Source organism: Brachycentrus maculatus, unplaced genomic scaffold (genome assembly GCF_059751285.1).
Source record: "Brachycentrus maculatus isolate JH-2025_06_01 unplaced genomic scaffold, ASM5975128v1 h1tg000678l, whole genome shotgun sequence".
Lineage (NCBI taxonomy): Eukaryota > Metazoa > Arthropoda > Insecta > Trichoptera > Brachycentridae > Brachycentrus > Brachycentrus maculatus.
Genome location: NW_028281410.1, coordinates 1 through 9,150, shown reverse-complemented (window position 1 = coordinate 9,150; position 9,150 = coordinate 1).

Here is a 9,150-nt window from a genome sequence, read left to right as displayed (position 1 = left end):
AAAACAGCTTTCGTATAGTATCCCAGACCTGGCGCCAACGATCAAAAAGCAATTATCTTTTTAATTTGACCATAGATTTGACGTAAACTCGATTTTTAATTAAGTTCGTAATCGAAGGGTTGCCAACTGACCAACGATCAATACTCAATTCTCATTTGATTTAACCTTCAATTTGACGTCGAATCAAATTTTAATCAAATTAGATTAGACCAAGGGTCGCTAACTATGAACCGACTGTAGGGGATGCGAATGTAAAATTGTGCATGGACCAGCTATATTTCGAGACTGCTTATTGATCCACTTACGAATACCTGGGAGCTTCACGGTCGGCTAGACCAGTGGTCCTCAAACGTATTATCTCCACAGACCGGTCAACGTTTGATAATTTTATAAGGAGGGTAGGACGATGATTGTTTATACAGAGTCATCATTCACATTAAAATCGGGATTCAATTTTATATTACAATGATTAAGAAAAACACTTGTTTTTTTACCAGTTGAGTTTTATTAAAGACTACTAGTTTCAGAAGCTAAACTTCCATCATTCAGGTCTGAATAAAAATATATTTTTTTATACGTTTACGATCAAAACCTTGAAATTACCTTTTATAGCTTTTTTTTCAAATTTTTAACAGTTATTTTAAATATTGGCATTATTTTTCTATGCATCTGTATATTAGATTGTTATATTAGATTTAAAAAGCCGTGCTTTTTTTATTTGAAAGGTATTGTGTCGTCAGTAACTTGGCATGAAGAGGTTCTCAAGTGAATAATTATAATTTTTTTATCGGCCATGCCCATTTTTTGGTGACGTAATTTTGATTTTTAAGCAGGGTCTTCGGAAGCTCGGACCGTAGGTTGAGGACCGCTGGGTTAGACTGCCAAATTTATATTTCATTCAAGTTTGAGGGTCGGTTTGGCTTCCCACGTATTCTCCATTGTGTTTGTACCCCGCCTTATGCTCGAATTCACAAATTCTGTATAAAGTTTGATCTTGTAACGAAAAGCTAGGACATGAAAAGATTAAACTTGACCTCAACCCGTGTAAATAACTAACCATCACGCCCTCCCCGCAGGGGTAGGCAGAGAGAATAGAACGCCAAACCAATCATCGCGTCTTCCACATGAATCTCTTTGTACATAATAATAATAATAAAACCCTTATCCGCACCCCAATGGTGCATGGGGCACTGTGTCATATAAACGCAGTGTTATTTTGATCGTTTACACATGAAGGAAGGGTGATCACCCCTCAGCTTCAGGTACCAGTCCATGGTAATATTGAATAAACCATGGTAATAATATTGTACATACCCGCCGATTATTCCGACTCATGAAATGACCACGACCAAGTATTTGAAATACTTGTCCATGCCAAGTTTTACTCGGTCTTCCTCTGCTTCTATTTCCAACTACACTTGCCTCATAAATTTAACATCGTTTCGATTTCGTTTATTGAGACAGTCGCTTGATAGACCCTGCTTCTAATTTCTCTTAAATTCGCCTCATTTTTTTACAGTTAATTAAACCATCTCAACGCACCTTTAAAAAAAAGGTAATGCTTATCTCAGCCTTGCATTCTTTCCTTACATCATCATTTATACGTCTAGTCTCATTTAGTCTCCTTTCATCCTATTATTGCCGACTCCATGCATTAGGATTAGAACCAGGATTCCGTTTGGTACTGCCAGTTAAGCTTTCTCTGATGGGATTTTATTAAATTTTAGATTTTAGCACAATTTTAATAATATACCTAAAAATAATAATATATATATAGTCAAAAAATAAACGGTTCAGATCATCTAACATGGATAATACATCATATACAAAAAAACACATACACTTTAATATATTATTTTTTGACATCTCATCAAAGATGAAGAAGAATATGGAAGTCTGGGCATTTACGGGGCTGACGACCGTTCACTCTACATTCACCGATTATAAAATACCAAATATTACTTTACTTACTTACAACCCTTATCCGCACCCAATGGTGCATAGGGCACTGCATCGAATTGACAAAGTGTTATCTTAATCATTCCTTACTTGAGGACAAGGTGATCATTATTGTGCTTCAGGAACCAGTCCAGGGTAATATTACATAAATATTAATAAACCACCTATCCGCACCCCAATAGTGCATAGGGCACTGTGTCGTATAAACGCAGTGTTATCTTGATCGTTAACACATGAAGGAAAGGTGATCAGCCGTCTGCTTCAGTGACCAGTCCAGGGTAATATTGAATAAATATTACAGTGAAAAAATCACTTAAATAAATATTTGACCCTCCTGGGAACTGAACCCGGGATCTCCAGAACGGTAGCCGAGCGTGATGACCATTACACTACGGATGTGAACACTACAGTGTAAAATCCATAATATTTATTTTCACCCCCCCCTGGTAATCGAACCCGGGATCTCCAGCACGGTAGCTAAATACGCTGACCACAAAGGCGGACATATATATACCAACTATTATTGGAGATGACAAGTATTTGGACACACTCTAAATGTTGTAAATACATTTTTTTTATAATAATATGAGTTTTATAAATTTTAAATAAAGATATTTTATTTTATTTATTGTTTCGGCATTAACATTGTGGTAAGACATGTTACAATGATTAAAGAAAACACTTCGTTTTTTACCACTTGAGTTTTATTATAGACTACATGTTTCAGAAGTTAAACTTCCATCATTCAGGTCTGTATAATAACTAAAATATAAAATATAAAATTGTTCTGTAAATAAGGAGAGGGGAAAGTAAGGGGAAGGGGTTAGTCAAGGAACGGAGTTTGAAAACAAAGGAAAAATTGAAAGCAATTTTATATCTTAGGATCATTTTCATCGGTATAATTTTTTTTTATTATATTCTATTTATTTCTTATTTTGTTTTCAAGTTTTGGATTTATATTACAAGTAAGTAAGTATATATTCGTGTTATTGGGATTCACAGAAAATACGATGGAAGCAAAAAATAATAGAAAAATGTGAAAAACGCACAAAAAGAAAATGTGCCAAGGGTTGAAATATTTCACACAATGCCCATTCACTCCCCTACTCGATCACCCTTACCTTCACAGAATTCAACTTGCTTCACATCAAATTACTAGACGTATTCACGGTCCTTTATCAAATATCTTCTGAGGTATTTCGTAAATAAATTCACATCACTTTTATTTATTTTCAGAGACTGGATTTGTTTTAATATATATATGTATATATATATATAAATATATATATGTATATATATATATATATAATATATATATATATATATATATATATATATATATATATATATATATATATATATATATATATATATATATATATATATATATATATAATAATAATATAATAAAACCCTTATCCGCACCCCAATGATGCATAGGGCACTGTGTCATATAAACGCAGTGTTATCTTGATCGTTTACACATGAAGGAAATGTGATCAGGCCTCCGCTTCAGGTACCAGTCCATGGTAGTATTGAATAAATATTACAGTGAATAAATCACTTATATTTATTTTACCCCCCTTGGGAATCGAACCCGGGACCTCCAGAACGGTAGCCGAGCGTGCTGACCATTACACTACGGAGGCGGACATATATATATAAATAACATATATATATATATATATATATATATATATATATATATATATATATATATATATATATGGACATATATATATATATATATATATATATATATATATATATATATATATATATATATATATATATATATATATATATATATATATAAATAACGTGCTAATATTTTTCTTTGTAAATTGGGTGTAAATAATATGTAAAGTGGGTGTATAATAATAAAATAAACAATGTGATGCTTTGTAATTCAAGTGACAATAAAAGTTTATTCTTAATTAATCTTTACAATATTTTTCTATCTACCTATCTGATTCTGACAGTTCAGCATATTATATTATTTCTATCTGAAGTCTTTTGTTTTATTCAGCGCGACGCATGCGACATCTGGTGGTAGATATGTTTTATGTAGGTACTATATGTAAGTACTTAATAAAATGTATAGGTAGGTACCTAGGTGCGTGTGTGTGTAATTCCATTAATTGATTCGGCAGTCACTTTGTGATAAAATCTTTCCATTTTTAATAAATGTTTTACTTAGTAAATACCACTATTTCTTAAAATCTACTGTGACACGTGTTTCGATGCATTCCGCATCATTTGTATACGGTGTTCGAAAATGATGCGGAACGCATCGAAACACGTGTCACAGTAGATTTTAAGAAATAGTAGTATTTACTAAGTAAAACACTAATCAAAAATATATGTATGTGTATAGAAAAAAAAGGAAAAATACATAAATGAATTGTATTACCAACAAACATAAACAATAACTAATAAATGTAAGTCCCTCTCCAAGCACAAGAGCTCAGTCTCTTTATTGGAGAAAACTGCGCTATTAATTTAAAGATTGTTAGTAGAAATGTCAAGAAAATGATATATATAAATATATATCATTCCCCGATCTCTCTGAATACAACAGGTCCGAGACGCAATACTGTTCACCCCTTAAGCAGACGACGATGCTCTGAGAATAAACAAGTAGCCAGGGGCGGGTGTACGGCTGAAGTTTCGGAGTTGGTTACTTCATGCATAATTCAGTGTGTGCGACTCTACTCGGTTAGAGTTTATTGAAGCAAGTGTACAAAGCAACTCACTTGTTGATCGAATTCGCTCCGACAACCCTGAAGAGCAAGTTTAAATTATACATCTCCAGTAGCAATGCATAATATTATCATCTCGTTTAGTTATATTCATTTTAATAACAGCCTTTTCCAGTATTAAGTCACGGCGCCCTACATAAGTAAGCTATTTGGAATAGACATTGTCCGCCTCCGTAGTGTAATGGTCAGCACGCTCGGCTACCTTTCTGGAGGTCCCGGGTTCGATTCCCAAGGGGGGTAAAATAAATACAGTATAAGTGATTTTTTCACTGTCATATTTATTCAATATTAACCTGGACTGGTACCTGAAGCGGAGGGCTGATCACCTTTCCTTCATGTGTAAACGATCAAGATAACACTGCGTTTATATGACGCAGTGCCCTATGCACCATTGGGGTGCGGATAAGGGTTTTATTATTATTATATATTTTATATTTTAGTTATTATACAGACCTGAATGATGGAAGTTTAACTTCTGAAATATGTAGTCTATAATAAAACTCAAGTGGTAAAAAACGAAGTGTTCTTTAATTTCTTTAGTTTCTTTAATCATTGTAGTATTAAGTGAATTTTAATGATTTAAAACCGGAAAAAATAGGTGCATATACGAGCATACTTCCGTTTTTTGACTGACGTCATTCCGGTTGATTTCATTTGTCGTGTAACTTGGAGATATTGCTTTATTGCAGTTTTATGAATACCTAAACAATTGTAATAAGATATGCAAGTGTAGCCGAGTAAAAGTTAAGTGGTCGGCATTGAGGAGAGAGAGTGAAGGGACACTGGTTCGAAGTGTGTCCTTCCTGTAGCTATTATTGATAAGGAAACGTGACACTGTGTAATATATTGTATTATAAAATTTCAAGTATAAATCTATATATATATATATATATATATATATATATATATATATATATATATATATATATATATATATATATATATATATATATATATATATATATATATATTTATATATATATATATATATATATATATATATATATATATATATATATATATATATATATATATATATATATATATATATATATATATATATATATATATATATATATATATATATATATATATATATATATATATATATATATATATATATATTTATATTTATATGTCCTGAAGCGCAATGAATTTAAGTTTAACAACATTTTGAGTGTGTCCAAATACTTGTTCACAAATCTGAATTATCTCCAATTATGTGAGTTATTTGTCATATTTTTTTTTTACATCTCAACATATGACAGCCTATGACGGTCGTAAGCCCCTTTAATGCCCAGACTTTTATACGTATTTTAACGGATTTTTATAGTCACTGTTCAAATAAAGTTCTTTTGACTAAATGAGGTACCTTTAAGGTTTTGTTTGATGTATTTCTGTGTTTAAAATCATGTTTTTATATGGTACGTTTCAATCAAGTGTGTTAATTGTTACTTGTGTGCTTTGCTAGGAGGTGATCTCTTGCGCAGTGTTGCCATATATACAGATTTATCTGTATTGATACAGATTTTAGGCTGCCGTTACAGATGACAGATATTACTCTTGGGTAGTACTTTTAGTTTTATATAACTAACTAACTAACTAACCATCACGCCGCTTCCCCGCAGGGGTAGGCAGAGAGAATCGAACGCCACACCACTCTGTCTTTGCAAACATTCTTTGCCTCTTCTACATTCATGCATCTCCTCATACATACCCGACGATTATTACGACTCCTGACCCGGCCGCTTTCAAGTATTTGACATACCTGATTGTGCCAAGTTTTCCTCGGTCGTCCTCTGCTTCTTTTTCCAACTACATTCGCTCCATAAATTTGTTTAACCGTTCTTTCTTCACTCATACGCTCCACATGTCCAAACCATCTCAACACACCTTTCTTAATTTTATCGATAGTGCTTATCTCAGCCTTACATTCTTTCCTTATTTCATCATTCGAACATCTATCAAACATCGTTTTGCCACACATTCGTCTGAGGGATCGCATTTCGACTGCATTCAGTCTGCTTTCATCCTTCTTTTGCCAACTCCATGCTTCGCTTCCATACATAAGGGTTGGAACCAGAACTCCATTGTGTACTGCCAGTGTAGCTTCCGCTGATAGATTTTTATTTGCTAAAACTTATTTTAGTGCACCATTCACTCTGTTCCCAGCATTCACTCTCCTTTCTATGTCTTTATCAATCTTTCCATCCCTAGAAAACATACTACCCAAATATATGAAATCATCTACCTGTTCCCCACCTAGTTTTATATACATTTTTGGAATTGGACATAAAGGGTCCGCCAAATAACTTTTTTTTTTGAAAATGGGGCGCAAAACATCGAGTGTAGCTTCGGCTGTGTGACACGTAGCGCCGTCCTGTTGAAACCAAATGTTGCCAATATCCTCTTCTTCAATTTTTGTGAACAAAAATCCGTTCAACATGGCCCGATAACGATCGCCATTGACTAACGGCCACTCCTTGCTCATTTTCAAAGAAAAATGGCCCAATTATGCCTCTGGACCAAAATCCGCACCAAACAGTGACTCGTTTTGGGTGTACCGGCTTTTCAATGTATGCGTGCGGGTTTCCTGTGCCCCAAATACGACAATTTTGCTTGTTTACATACCCGCCAAGATCAAAATGAGCTTCATCCGAAAAGATGATTTTTTTGGCAAAATCGGCATTTTCTGTAAGTCGAATGTCGCAATATTTCCCAGCGTTGTTCAAGCGTATACACAACCATATTCGCTCAGCGGAAAGATAAAACTAATTATCTGTCAAATCAGACATGAGCTAAGTGTTACCATTCACGAAATAAACACTAGTAAAAAAAAAAACTTTAGATGGCGGACCCTATAGTATATGATTAAACAGAAGAATGAAAAATATGTATGGATTCGAGCATGATTAACAATTTGTAATGAGTAGGTGAGTATGTATTTTACATTGGATGAGTTTTATTTTTGGGCAGGGTACTATTTTGTCTTGTCATGGAACATAATATAATAAGTAAAATATATTGTGTTTTGAATATTGAAAGCATTAACTTTGTGGATCATCTTGATATATTATTTCGAGAAATAAAAATACTATGTTCTGATCCACTCACATTTTTTATTTAACCAACTAGTTTCGGCAACAACCTGTTGCCCTCTTCAGGGTTACATTTATTACTAGTAATCCGTAATTGTCCGCCTCCGTAGTGTAATGGTCACCACGCTCGGCTACCGTTCTGGAGGTCCCGGGTTCGATTCCCAAGGGGGGGTAAAATAAAATAAATATATATAAGTGATTTTTTTCACTGTCATATTTATTCATTATTACCCTGGACTTTTACCTGAAGCGGAGGGCTGATCACCTTTCCTTCATTTGTAAACGATCAAGATAACACTGCGTTTATATGACGCAGTGCCCTATGCACCATTGGGGTGCGGATAAGGGTTTTATTGTTATTATTATTAATAAATGTAACCTATTTATTACTAGTAATAAATGTAACCCTGAAGAGGGCAACAGGTTGTTGCCGAAACTAGTAGGTTAAATAAAAAATGTGAGTGGATCAGAACACAAAGTATTTTTATTTCTCGAAATAATATATAAAGTATATTGTCTTTGTATTTTTAACACTTAAACAATTGTTTTTACCATGGGCGCTTTTCTTTTGTGTAATAAATATTGAATAACCATTCAAACAAGTTGTCAGATATTTAATACGTTTAACGCAATAAATGTAACTATGTTATTAAATATTAATCGTTATTATTTTAACGACCGCCGATATTCTGATTGAAAGTTTCTCCAATTACTGAAGTGACATTGAAACAGTTACCGCTTCACGCATTTGCATTTTCATCTATTTCCTGATCGATAATTACTGCCTGTAAAACATTAAATACCCAAGATAATTATCAGAAAATTGTACAAAACTAACAAACTAACCATCAAAATACTAAATACTCAAGATATTAATCACAAAATTGTACAAAACTACCCATCAAAACATTAAATTCCCAAGATATTAATCACAAAATTGTATAAAACTAACAAACTAACCATCAAAACATTAAATTCCCAAGATATTAATCACAAAATTGTATAAAACTAACTAACTAACCACCAAAACACTGAAATTTCAAGATATTAATCACAAAATTGTATAAAACTAACTAACCAACCATCAAAACACTAAATATCCAAGATATTAATCTCAAAATTGTATAAATCTAACTAATTAACCATTAAAACACTAAATACCCATGATATTAATCAAAAAATTGTATAAAACTAACAAACTAAGCATCAAGGCATCAAATCGTGTCGGGTTGTGGTCCCGTGGAACGACTAGTTGTGATCGGTAGCCTGGAGGAAAAGAGAGGGAGAGGAAGATCCCCACACGATGGACCGATCAAATTAAGGCAGCAGCA